This window comes from Aotus nancymaae, unplaced genomic scaffold (assembly GCF_030222135.1).
Source record: "Aotus nancymaae isolate 86718 unplaced genomic scaffold, 86718_ANA_hifiasm-v0.15.2.pri h1tg000029l, whole genome shotgun sequence".
In the NCBI taxonomy this organism is placed as follows: Eukaryota; Metazoa; Chordata; class Mammalia; order Primates; family Aotidae; genus Aotus; species Aotus nancymaae.
Window position 1 is genome coordinate 49617195 of NW_026988442.1, and position 23278 is coordinate 49640472.

Below are 23278 nucleotides of genomic sequence, written 5' to 3' on the forward strand. Positions count from 1 at the left end.
TAAATTCATGTTATTGCCAATATTATTGTTTATAAATGTGAAAGCACACCTGATATATGATACTTCAAATGTCTTGTTCTCAGTTTCCTCGGGAATATAATAATCAAAAAAAATCTAGAGTATCTTTAATTGTCACATCAGCTATAAAATTCTGCATCTATAATATATAGATTGGGTGTGTATTACACCTGATATATAATACTTCAAATGTCTGTTTCTCAGTTTCCTTGGAAATATAATTTTAAAAAGTAGAGTATCTTTAATCACCACATCAGCTATAAAATTCTGAGTCTATAATATATAGATTGGGTGTGTAAATGACCATATTTGGATACATAAAATAGGAAATAATCCCTATTGAATTACCTTTTAAATTAATTAATGATGGTACTTTAACGTAATACATCACTTCACCAGTTTATTACAGTCTTTTTATGTGACTAACAGCTGTTATAACCTTAAAAGGGATCAAATCATATTAATTTTAAACAGTATACTTTTCAAATTGAGTAATTTTTGTTTAAATAACTAGTCAAAATAATGTCTACTACAAGAAATCTCATAAGTACATTCTGTTCCAAAGGTTTTGAGTCAATTGTTCGAAACTCTAACACATTTTATATGTAGTTAACTTTACAAAAGGTTAGATATGGGGGCTGTGTGTCTCCATGCTTGAGAAAAAATTAGTTCAATAAGGAAAATATAAGAGGGTAAATAAAAATGATTTTGCAGAATCTGAAAGTTGTGTTTGGACATTGTCACAAAACTTAGGGCACTGGGTTGTAATCTTTAATACTATTTTCTGCCCTTACCCTTAGAACTCAATGATTCTGTTTCTAGATATTGATTGTACAACTACCCTAGCGTGGACTGGCACAGTGTTATTCAGTGCATCATTTTTTGTAGTAGTAGTAAATGATTAGGAAAAAATCCCTACAAACGCTTCAGTACAGAATGTGTTGCATAAGTGATGGCACAGCCATGCAGTAAAATATAATGTAGCCCTTAAAAAGAATGAGATAGCCCTCTGTGTACCTATCTGAAAACATCACTAAGATATATCATCATGGAAATGAAAGGAGATGCAGAAACGTTTGAGTAATAGGCTACAGTTTTTTTTGTGGAGGAAAATAATATTTCTATACATGTGTCTGTGGATTACTACTGACTCTGTTATCTTTAAGGAAGGGAATTACTTTTCTGCCAACAAGGAAGAGAGATAGGAAAAATTTTGCTGTACTTTATCAAATTCGTAATTCATAAGTAAATTATTTAACTTTGTATTTTCCACCTCATTGTATCCATTTGTACCACAAGTGTTTTGATATACCAGTCAATCATGCATCGGAAAGTTTTTGTTCAAACTCAATTGCAGCAGAATGACAGAGAAAACAGACATGTACCTTGAGGAAGTGGAGGAAATTGAGAGGGGGAAGAGTAAGAGGATTTAAAAGGATGTCTGAATATATGAGAGAAAGAGATTGATTAAAGCGAGGTAATTACTGTGTCTAGTAATTATGTACAATGACACTGAGTTGAGCAAAATTATTCTGAGAGGGAAGAGATGGTGAGGGAAGATGGTTGGCTCGGACAGTTTTCTACCACCAGGTGGCGTTATCAACCCAAGGCAGTTTGGATGCTATTATAAGTGGGCTAGCAGAGGGAGGGTAAAAATGAAATGGCTTTTGGATTAAAAAGCAGAAAGAAGTATGTGAACAATTCAGAAGTTATAGCAAGAGGACATATAATAACTCTGCTCTTACAGGATTGGAGAAAAGTAATAATATTGTGTGCATGTGTATAAAATGATGTCTAAAATTTTTTAAGGCTTGCTTAAATGCTGTTGTTTTTCTTAAGGTGAAAGCTTGCCTACAACTTTTAGAAAATATACTTTTTGCCATAAATTTTGCCAATTAATAAAGCAAATTAAGCTGAATAGTAAAATAGTTGATATAAGTAATTAAAATGACAATAAAGGTTTTTTTTCACTAAAAGTTGGTTTGAATGACCTAGGAAGAGAAACCCCTCAGAAAGAGAGAGAAAAAAAATTGGTTTATCTTCACTAAAGTGTGCAGACTCAATAGGTCAATAATTTACCAAGTAGTAAATGCGTATGACTCAATGAATAAATTTGCTGTAAGTAGACATAGGTCAGTTCTCTATTTCAGAATATCTTGCTGGGCTATGATGTGTGATAGCATGTACATTAGTTTAAAATGCAAATATCTACAATATCAATTTCACAGTGAGGTAAATGTGAATCATACCCATTTACTCTCTATCAACCCTTTTTACATTATTTAATAATTTTAAAAGAAGTGTTACAAATCATTATAAAATATATCTTTTGATATTTATTACATATAGGAAAGACCCTTGTGAGATTATTTATTCAAGATCATTCACTGCTTATCTACCATGTGCCGGGTTCTGTGCATGCACTGATAATAAAATCAAGAAAAATGTACATAGTCCTGCCCCTCAGAGTGTAGAGTAATGAGAAAATAAAGGATTTGGATTTAGACTTGTCTGGTACACCAAGACGCTGCTTATAGATTGCATTACTTGACAATTTAATGATCTTCTCTAGTTCTCCATTTATTCAAAATATATTTAAGTAGAATCTTCCATATGCCTACTATAGTTTAAGATATTGGACAAACAGGAATGAATAAAACAAGAAAAAATCCTTGACCTTAAGAGATTTACATATCAATTTCTTTATCAGATAAATCACATGATATCAATTTCATTGTAATAAAGATTAAATGAAAAATTATGCATATAGAGTACTGAGATTAGTTCTAGAAAACAAATTGACTTCCAATAAAGAGAAATTCTCATTTTCCTTTGATTTATGGCTCTTTAGATAATTTTTTCTACAAAGCCTCATTTTGTGAGAAAGAAGGATCTCTGTTTTTCCCATCTTTGTATTCAAAATAGGAACTTAAAGTTTATTGAATTGCTATTATTTGGAGAATCATTTGTTTACCTAACACATGCTAAAAAGGGTCATCATTTTAGACAAAGTTAGCCTTTTTTCAAAAACAAATGACAATAACCAGTCTTAGAAATTATGTAAAATCTGCCTCAAGTTATTATATTCAATATGATAGTGCAATTACTGTTAATTCAATTCATATTACTAGTTTACCTGTTTCACAAGGGACCAAATAAAGTACATAGTACTCTCTCACTTATGGCATAGTCAGAGTCATGCATTTTAACCTTGGTTGAAATCTTGGTCTTGTTACTAGCCATGAGGCTGCTGGTAAGTGCTTCACTTGGTGAGTCTTTCTGTTTTCTTCTTTGTATAACAAGGATGATGCTAACCTCACAAGGTTGTTAGGAAAATAAAATGAGACACTGTAATACAGTCAGTTTATGTAAAGCACTTAGGATAGTGCTTGGCCTATATAAGAGAAGCTCAACATATATTAGTCTCCTCAACTTCAATATTTACTCTTACACTTGTATTGTACTACCATAAGTAGAAAGTACAGTCAGCATTCTGTATCCATGGGTTCTGCATCCATGGATTCATCCAACTACAGATCAAAAATATTGACATAAAGAATGGTTGTGTTCACATTAAACATGCTATGGACTTTTTGATCTTGTCATCATTCCCTAAACAATACCATATAACAACTATTGACATGGCATTTACATGGTATTTGGTATTATAAGTAATGCAGAGATGATTTAAAGTAACAGCAAGATGTACGTAGGTTATGTGCAAATACTATGCCATTTATATAAAGAACTTGAGCATGCTTAGATTTTGGTATCTGTGGGGGTTTCTGGAACCAATCTTCCATGGATATTGAGTGATGTCTGTACTATACTGGTGGTATTTGTTAAACAACAGAATAATCCTACGGAGTCCAGGAAACCCTTTAGGAGTTTTGGAACACTTCTCTCAGAGTTTCTATTGATGTTAAATCTCAGCCTTTATGTACTAGTCAGAGATGGTGAGTGGGCACTGAACTCCAAGTACCAACTCTAGTAACAGAAGACTGAGAACAAGGAAAGAGTGAAGAAGAAATAAAAGTTGTTAGAAGACTTACATGAAACTTCTTATAGACTAAGAAGACTGATCTCATGACCAATCTCTACTCAAGCTGGAAAGTTACTTAATGTTCATCTTCTCTACACTACTTCAGTTAAAGTTCCTTGGGAAATAGAAGCAGAAATACACCCAATACCTCAGGTAAAAATCAGTGGGATCAGAGCAGATATGATAAAGGTATGAGAGTAAATCCCATTGCCTTTTAATACTATGGGATGAAGTACAGTGAAGTCCTCTGGAAAGGAAATTAGGAACCATAAAGTCCTAGACTGAGCTATTCTCTTTTTTAGAGACTATGTGGTCTGAAGTTTTTTCCTCTCTTCTCTCTCCTAATGCATGTCCTTAATAGCTCCCCTCTCTCTTTTCTCTCCTCTTTCTTTCTCTTGTCCTCTCCCTTCCCTTTCTTCTCTGCATCTCTCTCCTCTCTTTCTGTCTCTACAACCAGTTTTTGACTTAGACTTGGCCTAAAATACAGTCTTCAAATCAATATATCTTTTCAGTTGGACACCCAAAGATAACCAATTCAGTCTTGTAAGATTTTAATTACACTTTTTAGAGAGAAACTGATTTGATTGGCCTCCCTGGGCTTAAAGATGAGCACATGGGGTTGTGTACATGTAATACTTATATGAAGCCTCCCCTCCAGAGGTTACAGGTAGAGCAGGTTCACTAGGAAGGGATCATTTATATTCCTAGCACGATGCAAGAGATCTGGAATGTAGCATGTGCTCGATAAATGCCTGCTAAATAAATGAGATAACAGAAAATTCATGGCTTATTTTTATAAATGTATAGCTTTTTTCATACTTTACTAGCTTTACTAAAAATTGACAGCCAATGTATGTGGTGTGCTTATGAGCCAGAGATTGTTTGATAAATATTCCATGTATTCACTTTGTAATCCTCACAATATTCTTATGAGGAAATCAGGCATGGATTGCTTAAATAACTTGCCGAAGTTTACAGAACCAGTAAAGAGCAGAGTCAAGAATGTGCCTAGGCACTTTGACTTTAGCATCCACACTGTTAACTTCTATGCTGAATCCACTCTCCACATACACTTTATTCTAGACGATATAAAGCAAGTCTGTATTCACTTATACCACTACTGATATTTTAGCATTTTGTAGTAGTTATTTAAAAAACTAAGGGAACGAAATTGTATAGCAGCAACTTAATGGACACCAAGGAAGTTAAAGAGTTTTCTGGTACACAATGCAAATGAATGCCTAAAGAGTGTAATCATCTTGACCCTAAAAATCTATTAGCTTTTTTCCCTTTTCTTTGCATTCTCTGGTTATATATCTCTACATTCTTTCCTTTTATAATCAGTTTTTTTTTAACTTTGATTATTCATTTTATCCATATCCATTTGACTCTCAAATATGATGGCTACTCTTTGAAAAGCATCATTTACACTCAATTTCTGTTCTGGAGCCCCAAGCCACAATTCATCAATGCCTCCTCAAAGGGTAACATGTGAGTAGAAAGAAAAGCATGGTAGACAATAAGAGGAGTGTCTTTTGTGCGACAAAGAACAAGTCACAATGGCAATGTAATTTCTATACTTCAGATACTTTAATACAAATATAATGAAATGAAAAGTACAATATAGTTCAAATTAAAACTAGACTCATTGTTAATCAAAGAAACACAGACTAACAAAATCAGATACTTTTTTTTTTTACTAAACTAGTTTATTTTTCTGAAGGATAATATTCCCTGATATAGAGAAGGCATACAGTAGGACTGTAGTATATTTCTAGCAAACAATATGGTTATATGTACTAAGAGCTTTCAAATGTTCATTCTCTCCTCTTTCAAAAATTATATTCAAAGAAAATTATCTCAAGGATCTCATAAATTTGTGTGAAATACTGCTCCTCTATGTTCTATTTATACAAATTAAAGCCTTATAATTTAAATGATCAATAATGAGAGAATATTAAATTACAAATTGTACATGTAAAATATTGTGCTATTAAAATGTCTACAGAAAATTAATATTATTAATTGCCCTTGAAGTGATGCCTATGACATTATTCCAAGAAATAAAGTATGGATGCATACACATTCATAAACAAAAGCAGACTCAAAAGAAAGACACCAAGTTATTTACAATCATTATTTCAGAGTGAGAATGATACATTACTTTTCATTTTTAAAAAATTTTGATATTAAAAATTTTCTGTGATAAAAAGTTTGTTATGAGGGTAGTATTCTTCCACTGAGTTTATAAAGGAATTTCCTTACTGTTTGACTTCGTACCACACATAAACCCAGAGAGTCCATATGCCAGTTTGTCTTGAGAACAGGCTTGCTCTTGGTACATTTGGCCCAAAATCTTATGGCTCTAACTTAGAAGAAACCTACAGTTACCTTACCTCCACCCAGGATAAGAGTTGTAAAATAGGATCAAATACCACCATTCTGATAATCCCACTCCCAGAATGAAATTCTTGGCATAGGCAGCACAGAAATGAATGTTTCTATCGAATTCCTTCTTTCTCTCCCTTCCTTGTTGAGGATATAAGATCTCTCCACTTCTGACCCATGTTTTGCTAATCATTGTAAAAGCAAGTATAAAATAAATGAGGTAAAGAAAATAAAAAGTTTAAATAGTACAAGTTTAAATGACTCAAGCTTAAAATAAGCTTAAAGTGAAAATAAACATAAGAATATATTTTAAATAATGATTTATAATAAGGACATTAAAATAAGTATAGAAAGTTTCTTTTCCTGATCTGAAAGGCTTTTATTAATTTTCTTAGATTTGTATTTCATGGTATATCCCTCGAACTTACTCTCAAAAAAAGAAATCACTATGACATTGGAGCTCTGAAGTTCAATTAAAATAGCATCTCAAGTTATTTTAACAATTATTACCAGAAAAAAAATCATAAAATATAAAGTTTGAGTGTTGAAACTAAATTGTCACAGTTGGTGAAAGCAGTGATAAAATTTTTTTTTGTGTTTATAAATTTAATAGAAAGACAATCCCCTGCATATCATATCATTTTATTTTTATTTAAAACAATGAATAATAATAAGGCTGTAAACATTTATGAAATACTAGTATTCCTTAGAAATGTTTTATCCTAAGTACTGTTTTGTTATAACACTGGTTATGATAACCTAAAGTTTAATTCCAGCTACGAAATGAAAAGTTATTTCATAGGTTTTAAAAATGTTGAGTTCTACACGTTTTTGCTTTTGTTTTTGCTTTCGTGGGTTTTTATTTGTTTTTGTTTCTTGGTGTGCTTTTTGTTTCATTTTGTGAGTCATAAGTTAATGCTATTTTTATTTGCTCTTCTTTCATTGTTATTTGCTGACACCTTTAGTTTAAGTTGGCAAGACATAAGTTTCTTTTTTTTTTTTTTTTTATTTGACAGAGTCTCACTCTGTTGTCCAAGAGGCTGGAGTGCAGCGGCGTGATCTTGATTCACTGCAACCTCTGTCTCCTGGGTTCAAGCGATTCTCATGCCTCACCCTTTCAAGTAGTTAGGACTGCAGGTGCATGCCACCATGCCTGGCTAATTTTTGTATTTTCAGTAGAGACAGGATTTCACTATATTGGCCAGGCTGGTCTCAAACTTCTGACCTCAAGTTATCCCCCTGCCTTGGCCTCCCAAAGTGCTAGAATTACATGGGTGACCTACCACACTTGGCTTCTATTTCTTTGATTTGGAGGACAGATTATGTCTATCATTTGACAGTTGCAAATTACCTTGTTTAAGGAAATATAGCCATATTTTACTCTAGGAAGAATTTTGACATGGTTTAAAAATTAAACAAGTACAGGTCTACAAAATGTGTTTTAAGGTCACTGTCATGATTGAGGTGAACTTAACACTTGAGGTGAAACTTTGCAACAGTTGGGTACTTGAGAAAAGATAGGAGCAAAGCTTCAAGGAGAGAGATTAGGTTAGCCATGTGTAGGATTTTTCCTGTTTATGGAAAAAGTGGAAACTAGTCCTTTTTGCTTTTCTTCTCTGAGTTATATGTGTCTATTGTCTCCACTGTATAAGATTCTCAAAACATTGTGTGAGAATCTTACAGGGATGATATTATATTCACATTGGCATACATTAAATGAATGGTTAGTGCATTGAATTTGTTGAAGTGGGAGAAAGAAAGAGGGAGCAAAATGCTGGAGATGTAAAAGCTAAAGTTATATTTACTTTAACTTTATTCCTAATTGGTTTCCACTACTGATTCTGTGTGTTCAAATGGGGCTTTCAGTATCTTAAGTTTAAAATAGATCGATGTGTTTCCAAATATATCTGAGACGGCTGATCTGGTGGTCACTTGACTTTAACACTTATGGCCAATGGAAAAAGGGAGAAAATGGAAGATATTCAATACTCTAAGATGATAAAATGCACAATACTGAATTAATTGGAGCAAAAGAAATGTTTAATTTACAGAGTTATTGTCTTGGGGATAGAATGTAATAATATGTTGTCTTTTTTAGAAATGATTTAGATACAAGAACCTGAAAACTAATTACTAATACATATACAATAGGGATATATTTTAGAGGGTACAGGGAAATTCCTTAATGACTAATAATAATAATAATAATAATAATAGTATAGCTTACTTCATAAAAAAAATGGAAAGTCTGGCTGGGTGCGGTGGCTCATGCCTGTAATCCTAGCACTTTGGGAGGCTGAGGTGGGCAGATTGACTGAGCTCAGGGATTCGAGACCAGCCTGGGCAACACAGTGAAACCTCGTTTCTACTAAAATACAAAAAATTAGTGGGCATGGCCGTGGGTGCCTGTAGTCTCAGCTAGTCGGAGGCTGAGGCAGGAGAATCACTTCAACCTGGGAGGCTGAGGTTGCAGTGAGCCAAGATCGCACTACTGCACTCCAGCCTGGTCAACAGAGGAAGACTCTGTTTCCAAGAAAAAGAAAAGAAAAAAAAAATGGAAAGTCTACATTACTCTCTTTCTCTCCTTCTCTCTCCCTGGTATCTCATGGTCTATCACAACTCATTTCTCTTAATGCCTGTGCCATTCTTTATGATGTTTTTGGTCTAGAATAACAGAAAAATCTAACTTCAATAGTCTTATATAACATGAGATTAATCATCTTATATAACAAAATGTTTGGAGGTAGAACAGATTGAGCAGTGGTAGTTCAACAGATCAACTATGGCATGATGGATCCAGGTTCTTATCTTTACGCTTTTCTACCTTAGCCTGTAGGCTTACCTGTTAAGCTAGTGACTTCAATGACTCTCAGATGAATACCTCAGTCTCAGGCATCATTTGTCTTCAGAAAGAAAAAGGGATAGTGTTCTTTCATGCACATTTCTTTTTAGGAGCACAGACTATCCATTAGGTGTACTCTAGCAATAATTTTATCTGTGAACTATGTAGCATTATAACAATAATTTAAAATTATTTATAAAGATTTCAAATAGCACTAAAGATATAAAAGTATGAGATCAGATAAAAGGCTAGGAAAAAAATCCAACTTTCACTTTGAGACTTTATTGATAGATCAAAAAGTTATAACCAGTCATATGTAAATTGTTTAAATTTGTAAAAATTTTATTCATTTGAAATAATTTTTATATTTAAGTTTATTATAATAGCTGTTATAGTAATTCTAAATTAAATATCATATCCAAAAATCTGGTAGAAACAATAAAAAATGTATAAAAATAAGAATGATGCAAATCCAAAAGTAAATTTCAGCAGAAGGAGCAAGCAGGTCTACCTTAACACAGAGGGAAGAAACTGAGGAAAGCTTCATGGCTTAAGTGATATTTGACTTCTAGAAGTTGGGATAGAGGAAAGCTACACAAGGGAGGGAAACAGAGTAGGTACAGACTCACGAAAGTCAAGTTGCAAATACATGAATAATGTTACGGAATCATGAGAAATTTCATTTTATAAGAGTGACGAAAATAACAATAACATGTAGACGGGATCTTGATCATGAAATGCCCTGGAGTCAAGCTAAGAAGTTTTTAGCTGTGCAGCTAGAAGCCAGAAACCATAAAATATTTCAGGGAGTCAGTAATGTGCTTCAGAAAAAAGAAGTGGTCTGCAGAATGTTGGGGAAATTGGAGATCTGTAGACACTACATTAGTCTAAGCAAGAATTTGTGATTATCTCAACCAGAGTTGAATGAGAATGAAAACGAGAGCTCAAATCCGTGAGATAGCACCATGTTGTAGAGGTATAAAATATAACCATTACCTGGGTAGGAGAAAAGGCAACTCTAAGATTTTTTGGACTGGACCTTAGAAACTAGAAGGAAGGTAATGCCTTTACCAGAAGTATGACAGTGAGGAGAAATTTTTTAGGAAGATGTGATGAATTGTTCAGATTTGGATCCAGTGCAATTGAGATAACTAAGAGGACATTAGTTGCAAATATTTGGGAAATTCAGGTCTGGAGCCTGGAAGAAAATTCAAGAGTATATTTAGAAATATAGATATCATCAACTCATAATACTCATAATACACAAGAACATAAGAGGAAGAGAAGAGATAAAAATAAAAAGGATTCATGAGATGAAAAACAAAACTTACTACGTTCTCATAATGTATATTATTCTAACAGAATCATACAATAGTCACAGTTTTAGCATGAATTCTGTCATCTTAATTGATTCTCTCAAAGCCATAAAAGGTGTTAGTATCATTGTTTTACAGTTTGTGAAACGGATGGTCAAACAGATTAGACATTTTCCCCAAAGCATACAATCTGAAAGCAGAGATATTGGAATACTTGTGCTTGTCTTTGGACTGTAAATCTCACCTTTAATAGTTTATAATTAACTGAAATAAATATAAATATAAAACCTTTGGATTTAAAAATATTATTTAAAGAAGCAAAATAAATATGTATGTATATTATATCCAAGAGTAGTGTTCAGGAACTCTGTATTTTAATTAAATAATTTAAACATCTCTATTGTTTTCTAAATTCCTTTCAACTTTGAATCATCAAAGTAAGTTCATTCAGGTTTTATAAAGTAAAGGGATAAAATGAGTGGATTGTTGTGAGAATTATTAGGCAAATAAGTAATCAAATTGCCATATACACAGTCTTAAGGTGTAGCACCTGTGAATAGCTGTAGTTGTCAAATTAAACCAGTCAATTGTTTCATTAACGTTACTAAAAATTTAAAGTTTAAAAGCTCCTAGTTGGACAAATGGTGAATAAATTTAAATTTTAAAAAATGAGCATCACTTTGCTTTTATACTGTACTTTTCCAGAATCCCAAAGGGTTACAAACATGATAATACAGCTATGTTCAAGATTAATTTGTTTATAAGGACAGCTGTGCCTTCTGATTTGCTTATTTGCATCTTGTTTGTGTGTTTACAGAATTTGACTGTTCAACCTGCAGATGCTGTTTTTAATGTTTTTCTTCAATGGTTTTAACCCCTTGAGTTTCTATTTTATTCCATGTTATCTATCTATCTATATGCATATATGCATGTATTTTATAACATAATATACATATGTATGAATAATAAATATAAACTACATATAGAATATGTATATACATAAACTATGGTATATACAATTCAGTTGGTAGGCTGTCTGTACCTTGAAAAAAAAACTATATTTTTCTCTACCTTTTCCTTGGAGATGGCCTTTCTTTAGTATGGTCTGTAGAAGGCTGTTACAAGCTGTTTGCAATAGCAGTATGTGGGCAAGAAGACTGTAAATTCAGTGAATGTTGTTAGTTTATGAATATTCATTAAATTTGTTTGTATGCAGAAATTCAACTTTGTAAATGGTTGCAGCCAAAAAAAGTTCTAATTAGAGGAATTAATTAGTATTTGGAAAGGTATACAGGGATTTGTGGGCATTTTGAAGAGATATTTTTTTCTCCTGTTGAGAAAAATACCTCCTAGGGAGCTTGCAATACAATTTGTGAGCATTATCAGGTAGAAATAAAATGGAGTGTTTCAAGTTTTAAGGCCACAAGAGAGTGGAGGTCTGTTGTTCAAGCTAGCACAAGATTTTTGTAGATCATACCGTACCTTGTTCTTTTCTTGTTGGAATTCACCATCTTTTAAAAGATCTTGTTACTCACCAATCTTCAAAAGCTACATTTAGCCCTATGATAATGTTAAACCTAGTTGAACAAGAATAATCTGGCAATGGAAATGATTTTCTGTGTTAGAGTGGTGCTTCTTTGCCTCTGTTACCTCCATAATATCCCTGCTACCAGACACCAAAAGGAAGCAGCTGTTCTGAATATGTACAAACAAAAGAAGCTGTTACTACAGCAACCATAGAACCCTGTGGAAAACTCTCCCTTTAATAGTAGCCAACCTCTCCTCTTTACCCCTCCTTCTTTTCCTTTCCTGCACCAGCACAGACTGCCCTTAGACAGAAATGGTGGTTGGTGATTTGACATGGGGAACCAAAGTGAACACTACAGCTTGCATTCACTCTTTGCAAGAGATGGAAGATCTGTTCCTGGCCAAATCCTATGAAAAGGCTGCAGAACCTGACAACACTTATGGAGCACTTTAATCCTTGATTCCCTAACCTTCCTTCATCCTCCTTTAAAAATTCCTACTGGCTTCTGTCACTCATTACTTGATGAAGTAATGATATTTCTTTCACCTCTGCCTTTCTTGCCAGTTTTTCTCTATCCTATATCCATGTTTATGATCCAAATGTGGCATTGCTTAACTAAGTCTGCGATTAGCTGATTCAAGAGTTAGTGTTGAATTGGATTGAAGATAGGACAGTTTTGACTTCAGAGGTAAATGGATGATGCTTGATGATCAATGCTGTTGTTTTTTTCCCTCCATATGGTAAAGCACAAAGGCACAATTTATAAAAATTAAACCCAGCTTCTGAAAATCTGTCCCAAATGATTAAAATTTGAGGCCTTTTATTCTTATTTTAATGTTTTTCCAAAGTTGTGTTTTAATCTATCAATAACAAGTGACTTACTTTTTTATGTCCTTTGATAGCCTTCAATTTATTAATTGCTTGTACTCCAAAATTTGTCTTTAAATCAATCATTTATCAACTTAAATTTGTTTTAAGTCAATAATTTAAAACATGGAACATATTTTATTGTGGATACTACCTACTAACCATTCAGCTAACCTAAAACATGGCTGACTACCTTGCAAACACAAATCTATTTATTTCATATTTCTCTTAAATCTTTTATCCTTGCAATGTTGTAAGATACTATTTGAGTTTTTCAATTTACGACATGGCACTATATAAACAAGCCTTTGGATCCAACAATAACTTGAATGATACTTTTTAACTAGGGCTAACATTGTTAAAATTTGTTCATATTAATTTAAAATCCTGAATTATAAACTAAGACATGGGAAATTGTCCTATTGGTTATTAAACATGTTTTAAAACTTTCATAAAAAAGACTAGGAAATATTTGCCCAGAAATATACAGATCAATGTGATATGATAAAACTGAGAAAAAGGCTAACTTACTTACACAGTTATAGTATATAATAAAGATAACCTTTTAAATCCGTGGGAAAATGGTGAGTTAATTAATAATGTGGGCACCATTTTAGTAGAGTCTGGGGAAAAATTGATGTGTACTTTAAACTTTACATTATAATAAATTCCAAATAGATGAGTTAAATATAAACAATGAAACTACAAGAGCAGTAAAACTCTGGGAGAAAGATGGCGAGAGCGCTGAAAAACCTCTTTTCACTTCTCAAGTTCAGGAAAAAAATATGTGATTATCTTTGGTGTTGATAAAAATGTGGAGACCAAGCTTTTATTTATTGTTTGTGGAAAGGTAAATTGGTAAAATTTCTATGAAGGGAAATTCTGATATAACTTTAAAATTTTTAATGTGCATACTGTTTGTTTATTTTTTTAAATGTGCATATTCTTTAACTTAGTAATTTCACTTCTAGAAATGAGTCCTCCAAGTATAATTGAACATACTAGGAATGAAACAAGTATGTACGTGGTTATTCATTGCAGCAAAAGATTGGAAATACCATTTATGCCAACAAATGTGACATGGGTTAAATACATTATTTTACATTCATATTATAGGAAAACATGCTGCCATTGTGACCAAAAGATTGAGACAGCGAGAGAGGATGCTCTTCATTAACTCTTTATAAACTTACAGGGAAGAATCTCAAATATAAATTGTTAAATTTGTTTAAAGCCAGAAGAAAACAATGTACAGAGCATTCTACCTTTTGTGTAGAAATAAAAATGGTGTGCGTGTGTGTGTGTGTGTGTGTGTGTGATGTGCTTAGAACATCTCTGGAAGAACACACACACACACACACACACACACAGCACAGATTCCCTAGAAGCATCAAAACTTCTCTGGAAAAGTAGCTCAGTGTCTGTATTACAGCTGGGAAAAAGACTTCATTTTATATCTTTTGTACATGTTGAATTTTTAAGATATTGCCCATATGAAAATCAAAGTATGTAAAATGATCTGAAAACGCTTGCTTTCTAATCAGTTCTTCTCAAATGTTAGGTAGAAAACTAGAAGACAATAGCATAGATGTAAAGAAAAATGACAACTAAAATAAACAGGAATCAAACTTACCAACAGTTCTCCATTAATCAAGCTTTTTTTTCGTTTGCTTGCTATATTGTTGAGGAACTCCTTGATCTTCTGATCACTCCTGGAATTTAGACTTATCAAAAAATATTGTGACAAGGGGGTGCTGGACAGACTTGAGGGACTCTATTGCTGTGTTTTAGACCTTCTTTTTACTGATAACTAAGTCTTTCACAAATTCACAAGCCCTTTCTTGCAGTTAGATTTTTGTTTTGTTTGCTTTTACATAGCTTGTTTCACCACAAGGTACATGTGCAAATGTGAGCAACGTTAACTAATGCTGAAACTGAACTTTCCTGATCAGCAAGAGGCACAGGAAATTTCAAGCCTTTTTTCCTTTCTCTCTCTCTCTCTCTCTCTCTCACTCACACACACACACACACACACACACACACACAAATACTTTAAAAAGCAAATGAAGACTACAGGAAAACAAAAACATTAAATGTCTTTTAGTAGCTAAAGTGGAGAAAAGGAGAAAATAAGTCTGAATAGCAAATCATTTGTTATAAAAGAAAAAAGATGTTCTGCAATCCCAGCTACTCAGGAAGTTGCGGCAGGAGGATGTCTTGATGCTAGGGGTTTGAGACCAGGCTGGGTAACGTAGTGAGACGCAATCTCTATAAATAAAATATGTAAAAATTAGCTGGTTTGGTGGGGCATGGTCCCAGATACTTGGGAGGCTAAGGCAGGAGAATCACTTGAGCCCAAGAGTTCAAGGCTGCAGTGAGCTACGATTGTACCACTGCACTCCAGCAGCCTGGGTAACAGAGTGAGCCCCTATCTCAAAAAGAAAAAAGGAGAAAAATATGGAGAATCTTATCATGAAGGTGAAGTAAAATTCATTAATTTATTGTATTTTTATTATATTTGCGCTTTACTATGTACTGAGCCATCACCATGAAAGACAGTAATATGACCACTTAAATTTATAGTTATCACCCCCTCTATCAAATTCGATATACATCTTTGTTATCTTTTACAAACACTACTCATTAGAACAGTGTGTTGTCTTCAAAGTAAGACATATGTACCCCCAGTCCCTATGAAGAAAACCTTGAAGCACATAGCAAAGAACCTACTACATATATTAGAAGCCCCACAGAACTGAGAGGATTGAAACCCATCAAGAAGAGTTGTTACAGAGAGCAAGATTGAAAGTGTGCACACTCATCCTTGTCAATCAGGATTCTCACTCTTAACCACAACGTCAGAAGTAAACTGACAGTTGTTTAATATTTAGACAAGAAGATACATGTGAGTACATTTTTAGACTTGTACATATAGCGGGATTCAATAAAGTATCATCTATTAGTGGAGTTCTGACATGTACATCTTCATTTCATTTCCCTTTTTCTGCACCCTGCAATCAGGCTTTCTTTCTCTTCCACCTTGTGCTCTGAAGAGTAAGTTTATGTTGAATGTTGGTGTTAGCAGCAGCTTGATCTTCTGCTTTGTGCTTGCCTGTATTCTTTTTCCTACTTCCTTACCCTTCTCCTGGTTATATCCAATACAATAAAGTCAGTGTAAATGTTCATGTCAGCACTGTGACATTTTAATATTTTTTAAATTTGTTTTTATAGCTCTGATGTTTATGTGGTTATATATGTCTAACAATTTAAAAATATAACAGCTTTAAAAAATTATGTTGGCTAACCAAAATATGTTGGCTAAGCTCTCTCTGCCTATTTAAAGTAAATTTATTTTGGCTAGAGTAAATGTATGTATGATGCTTCATAACATGCTAAAATATCATGAATTTGGGGAAATAAATTTAAAGTTGAAACTGCATCTGCTTAAATATATTTATGTTTACATTGGATATTTTTACAAATGTCTTTAGTTTTTTTAAAATAACTCATGAATTGATATTTTTAGGCATCTTTATCTAAGCCTACATTGCTTATTCCCTGTCAGTTTTGATATGGATTTTGTACTTGCGGTAATCTGTAGAGGGAGTGATTATTTATGCTTAGACATAATTCTTGCAAAAACAGGTATATTCTGTACGTTTTAAGTGCATTTATATATCATTTTGCATTTCTAGCAGTTTATAATAATGACAGAATAATAATGCTATATTACACTAGATTTGATCATCTTTAACAATATTTAGATAATTGGAAAAATATACTGTCTAATTATAAAATATAATGAGGGAGGCTACATGGAGAGAAGGCATATTTCCTTGGAAATGATTTCATTCTTAATACATACATAAAATATTGCCACTGTGTGCTTTGAATTTTTATGATCATGCTAAAAATCAAAGCATCATGGATTCTTGTAGCTGTTGATATTTTTCTTTTATAAAATGAAACTTTCAGAGACTTCATACTGACTATTGATTTTCCTCTTTCTGATACGCAGTACTCTGACAAGAGATTTCCATGAAATCTTAGGGAATCATTAAGTTATAGTAATATACTATAGGGAAATTTTACCCATTTTTATGTGAAACATATAAGCAAGGGAGAAGCCCAATATTTGGAAGGAGAGAAATACTAAAGAGGAACTTTAAAAACACTGGTATAAAGTCTTTCCTTAGGGCAGAGAAAAGGACCCCTCACAAACACACATTTCGCACACACACACACACACACACACACAGATTCCTGTGGCACCTTTATTAAATTCCTCACATTGATTTTTTTGTAACATTGTTTACACAAAGGCAAAATAGCTAAATTTTATCTCCAGAGACTGCTATAGTAGTTGACAGATAGTAGGCACCAAGTGAAAGAACCAATAAGCAAAAGTAGTGAAAGCAAACAAACAAACAAAACACTCCCACTGCAAATGCCTTCCTTCCAGATTAAATTTCTACTAGGTATTCTACCAACTAAGACAACACAACCAGCCCTCTAACTTCTCCTGGTCATTCTTTTCTCTTAACCCAATTCCTATAACCCATTTCTCTCCCTCCAATTTGGTTGAATGTTTACTGTCTACAGATGCATTAAACTCTGGCCATCTTATTTTCTAACAATTTTGGAAGTTTACTGCTCCTTTTAAGTATCAGCATGGCGAGAGAAACTAGAAAGAAGCACACTGTGTAACTTGCAGTGAGTAATTTGCAGTTTTAGATAATGAAAGTCAACTGCATATGGGTGCTATCTACAATTAACAAACTACATCTACTTGGTATATCATAAGTGGGAAGCAAATGGCACAGTAATAATTGATACAAGTAGATATAGGACTTTTGGGTTCAAAACTCAGCCATTAAATCATTGTAAAAATGTTCCAAATAATATTTGTAGTGGTTACTGAGTACTTAGAATGGTGCTTAATCAATCATGGTTCCTGTCTTAAAGAAGCCATGATTTATAAACATCTATTTGTTTATGAAAGTAAATTTGCATAGTTGAGGCAAAGTTATAGAAACTTCAAGAAATTAGTTAGATGGAATCTTGGGGCATGATTCCTGAAATACTCATATAAAAGTGGACAAAAATTAGAAAAAAGAGAGAATCATAGTAGCAGTTATGAATCTCATCATCTTTACCCTATCCATTGTATTATAAAATCCTTTCAAGATATCATGATGAATGTGTTATTTTACTGGCTGAAGATTCTTTCTCTTCAATTTTAATGAACTGATTGTTTCTTAAATTCATAGAATATATTGATTGCTTATAATTTCATAGAATATATTGATTGCTTATTCTAGATAAAACAGATTAAGACTCATACCTTTCATGTTTACCTATGCCTGCACAGTTTCATAAGCATATTTATATTATTTATATAACTTTATGTCTCACAACAATTTCATAAGGTGGACAGGAGTTATAGTTATTGTATAAAAACGAATGAAGCATATACTGATACTGTGACTAAAATCCAATTTTCATGGTTCCTCCAAACTTTCTTCAGATTCTCCCATAAAAGAGCTCAAACTTTCAAAACGCAAATACCTGAGACAGTTAGAATGAGTTCTAAATGAGTGAAGCATACAATCCTGCTAGTGTTGAGATGAGTACCCCCACCCCTGCTAAACTTTGTGCCACAGTGTGGTCTTTATCAATTTCACATCTGGTAATTAGATCAGAATGGATCTAAAATCCACCTTCTTTCTTCCCACTGCTCTCAAAAGCATAATTCTTCTCTCTACATCTCCTTCCTTCACCCCAATCCCTAGTGCTAGGCTCTGTTTCTTTCTAACAACATCTTTCATTAGCTCAAGTTATTTGCTGGCAAGGTGTTATAACAAAAGCCCACTTTTTTAACCCAAAAATCCTATATCCATTTGTATCAAATATCTGTATATATATAGGCTTTTGTTATAACATCTTGCCAGCAAATAACTTGAGCTAATGAAAGATCTTGTTGGAAGGAGAGAGAGCCTAGGACTGGGAGCGGGGGGTGGAGGAAGGAGATGTGGAGAGAAGAGTTACGCTTTTGGGAGCAGTGGGAAGAAAGAAGGTGGATTTTAGGTCCATCCTTATATATATAATTTCTTGATCCCTTTCAAATAAATTGTACATTGTGTAGAAACAGACAAACAAAAAAGTTAAGAAAAAGGAAAGAAGATCTCTAGCCAGGGAAAATAAAATGAGTAGTTGGTGAAAAGCAGTGGAGAGAAAGTCAAGATCTAAAGAAGAGAGAGGGAATTGGAAAGAAAGGGAAGCTTTGTATTCTGGGGAGACAAAGAGAGCGACACTGAATTTTGGCTTCTCATCCTCTGCCCATTCCTGAGGGACTTGCCTTTGCCATTTTTCCCTTCCTTGGAAATTCAGCAACTCAACTCAAATTAGGTTAAGGGAGAAAAAAGTTGAGACTTATTGGGAGAATGGGAAACATCAGAATTAAAGGAATGTTTAACAGTCACACTGGAGGAAAGGGAGAGGTGCAAGCACAGCTGAGAAGCAGGTGGGGCTATACACTCAAATAACACCATCCACTCCTGTTGAATCCTTCATCTGTGCCTCTCCTTGTGTGACGCACCTCACCCTCTCAGGCAAATTTCTTCCCACTTTTCGAAAGTGATAGGTAAAAATTGCCAGATTAAAATTAGACTGCCTGACTTAGATAAAAAACACTATCACTTACTTGCACTAAGACTTGGGCAATGACTCTAATCTACAGTTTTCTCACCTGTAACATGTGGTGTATAATAATAGAGTTGCTGTAAAATGTTTAAAGTGCTTAGTAGAATGTCTGAACTTAATAAATATGAACTGTTATTGCTGTAATCAAATCAGATATTTTGGCTTTGGGAACTTTTTTTTTTTTTTTAAGTGCTTTCACCAGACAGAGACTCTCTTTAGTTATAGTTTGAAAACAACTTGAACAACTTGAGAAAGCCTCTGATATTCTGAACATATGTTCAGGTTGTTAGGACACAGGGATATTGAAACTCCAACTTTTAAATAGGAAAAGAAGGATGTTTCCAGAGGAAAAGGTGGAAATGTTGCTAAGCAAAACAAACAATAGATGCTCACCATAGATGTCAGCAAAATCGATTCAATATCTGCAATAGAACTCCCTCACTTAAGTTGCCTGAGTAGCTTTCTAATCAAGACCTTGATATAGACAGGGATATAAACATACAGGAAATGTAGATGAAGCAAAAGTATTGACATTCAGTATGTGTCATATGACCAAAAGAAAACTGTGGTACTCCTTTCCACAGAATAATGAAAACAAGCTTATTTTTGCTGTAATGTATCAACCTGACTCTTAGGTAGGGAATTTTTTAAAGGCATTCATGAACTTAGAAATCACAGCCAAGCAACTAGAATGATAGAGCAATTATAATTAATTGCTATTCTACACATAAATAATGTATTGTTCATAAGTGAAAGAATAATACCCTGTGCAGATCTTTCTAAGGAAGTTTTGTTAGAATGCATTATCTAGAGCAATTGTAAGTGTGCTGTTCAAAAGACCATATTTAGGTATTCAATAAAGCATATATTTTAGAGGGAAAATCCCTGTTGAGCAGATGCTGTGATGAAATAAAATATTGAAGGCAAGCTTATTTGTATGCATACCAGACACTAAACATTTCTGGTGTAATTAGGTTTAAAGACAAGTGATTCGCTACTTTTGATCTCACTGAGGATACTAGTATATAGCTCAGAAGATATTATTTAGAGGAGTAATGAGAAGGTGGCCATTAATATCACTTCACTAAAAATAAAAATTTATACTATTTTGGATTTTTAATGGTAACTAAGTGATTATCCTCTTAAAACCTATGATGCATAAACCTTAAGGGGATGCAGAATTACTGCATGGATCCCCTGAATTTACAGGAGAAATAAGCATATCTGAACATTGAATAAATGCCATGTCTTGCACACCTAGTGATTTTTTTTCAAATACAAGAAGTTTATCGAGATTTATAAAAATGTAAATTAAGAGTAAAGTATTATTTTTCTACTTGAGAAATTTTTTAAAAATTATGCAAGGTGGTTACTAAACGGGAAAATATTTGAATACCCCATGTTAGATTTCCATTGAACATGTCATGTTTCAAACTATTTCAAAGTGTTTCTGAAGATAAATAAGTGTTCTAGCTAGCTATCATAAGCTACACAAATTCATAGCATTCAGTAATTGTGTGCCACATACCATACACTTGGTTAACATAGTGAAAATACTAAGGCTTTTCTACTTAGGTGATGTTATTGGCTTTCATTTTCAGTAAACCCACTGTATGCAAAGTTATCACATATTCTTCAGGACTCTGTATCTTTTGAATGCCTTAATAAATGGGACTCTGAAGCCTATTTTTGGAGATTTTTGCAAAGTTGAGAACAATTAGTGAAAGCAAATGCACATTATTATCTAGAAAGTATTTATAAATTTGTGACATTAAATTGTTTCAAAATTCTCTCATTTTAAAAATTCCAAAAGCTTTTGTTCTCTGGATTTTTTTCATTTTCTTTTTTTTCCCTCTCTTCCTCTCTTCTTTTTTTCCCTTCTTTCCTTCCTTCCTTCTTGCTTGCCTGCCTGCCCTCGTGTTCTTCCTTCTTTCCCTTCCTCCCTCTCTCCTTCATTTTAGTCCTCAATCTAATCACACCTAGCTTGCAACTTCTTTCCAACCAATATCAGTAACAAATCTAAGAGCAATCATTGTGATGTGCCCTTACTATTCTCAGGCTGTAGAGACCCCAGGACTTATATCATCCCAGAAATTTGGTTGAGAAACCTTGATTGGTTAATCCATTGTGATCACCACTGAAAATGCACCCTGTTTGTCCTAGGGATCTACTTGAAAGATGACCTTTCTGCTGTCAAGTTTACTCCCTCAGTGATAAGCTGGGCTATTCTCCCCAGACTCCAATGATACCATGCAGCTCTCAGTCCCTAGAAGAGGTACAACTTCCTAGGACCTGTGTGAGGCAAGGTTGTGGATCTCCACCATTAACAGAGAGAACAATGCAATTTACTCCTCTGGATTGAACCTCTTACCTTTCAATCCAAAAGTCCAAAAGTCTCTAATCTATTCCTTATGGAGGGCATGGTTAAATATTCCCTTCACAGATCTACATTTTTATAAACAAAAAAACCTGTTACTGCTGGAGGTGAAAGAAACCCAGGCCCAATCGCTATCCAATCTAGGAAAGAGTGGAAAGTTTCTCTCCTATCTGGAGGAGTCAAAAATTTCTCAAGCCATTCTTTAACAAGGAATTTTCATTAAATCAATAAATTACACCATATTTGAATATTATTTGTGTCATCCTTTGTTTTATCAAATAATTATGGTTTTTTTTCATATTTCCTTGGCCTCAAAATACAGACCCTTAAATATCCTCCTGTGTGTAGCAAATCATGAGACTTCAAAACTTAGCTAAAAGGCAATAAAGTTGTTTTTGCTTATTTGCTTTTAATTTTTATTGAAACTTGTGAAAATTGACTCACATTTGAAATAGAGAAGGCAAACCTATAAGAGGATTCAATGGTAAAGCCTTAGATATAGAAAATAATTTCTACTGAATGTAGTGTTTTATCAGATTTGCTTAATTATATACTGGTTTTTTAATATATATATGTGTGTGTGTGTATATATATACACACACACACACACCCATTATTGTGTGTGTGTATATATATACTTATATGTAGATACGTATATACATATATATATATGTGTAGATATCCGTAGTTATATTGTTTACATACATATAAACAATATATGTATGTGTTTATGTGTGTATATATTTTGGCTTTGGAAACTCATATATATATATATACACACACACAGTCACACACATATACATACAAACTTTAAGTTACTTTTAAAAGCGTGAGCTTCTTCAACATTTTTGGCTTTCTGTTTATTTAAAAAAATAAATGGTGTTTCAGTTTGACTAAGGAACATATCTTTCAATAACAATATAGCCTGGCTGCTTATACTGGGTCCTTCCCAATATTTATATCTGCCCAGGATCTCAAGGAACTGTCATCCCCTCCAGAGAACTTTCCTTGACTTTCCTCTTAGTTCAAGGTCTAGGTCCCATGTTTTTCCTAGAACACACTCATTAAACACATCCAGTTTTTCTCAACATATATTTACTCAGCTCTTGCTATGTTTCAGTGACAACAGATACTATGGAAACAATAGAGGATAAGTTGTTTTTACTTTTCTCCTGGTAACTGGTGTTAGACCATATCT

At 33.4% G+C, this 23278-nt stretch overlaps 1 protein-coding gene across 1 annotated transcript in view; it reads left to right on the plus strand.

Moving 5' to 3' along the window:
* Positions 1 to 23278, plus strand: part of KCNH7 (potassium voltage-gated channel subfamily H member 7) — a 471595-nt gene that overhangs the window by 56578 nt on the left and 391739 nt on the right. The window lies entirely within an intron of this gene.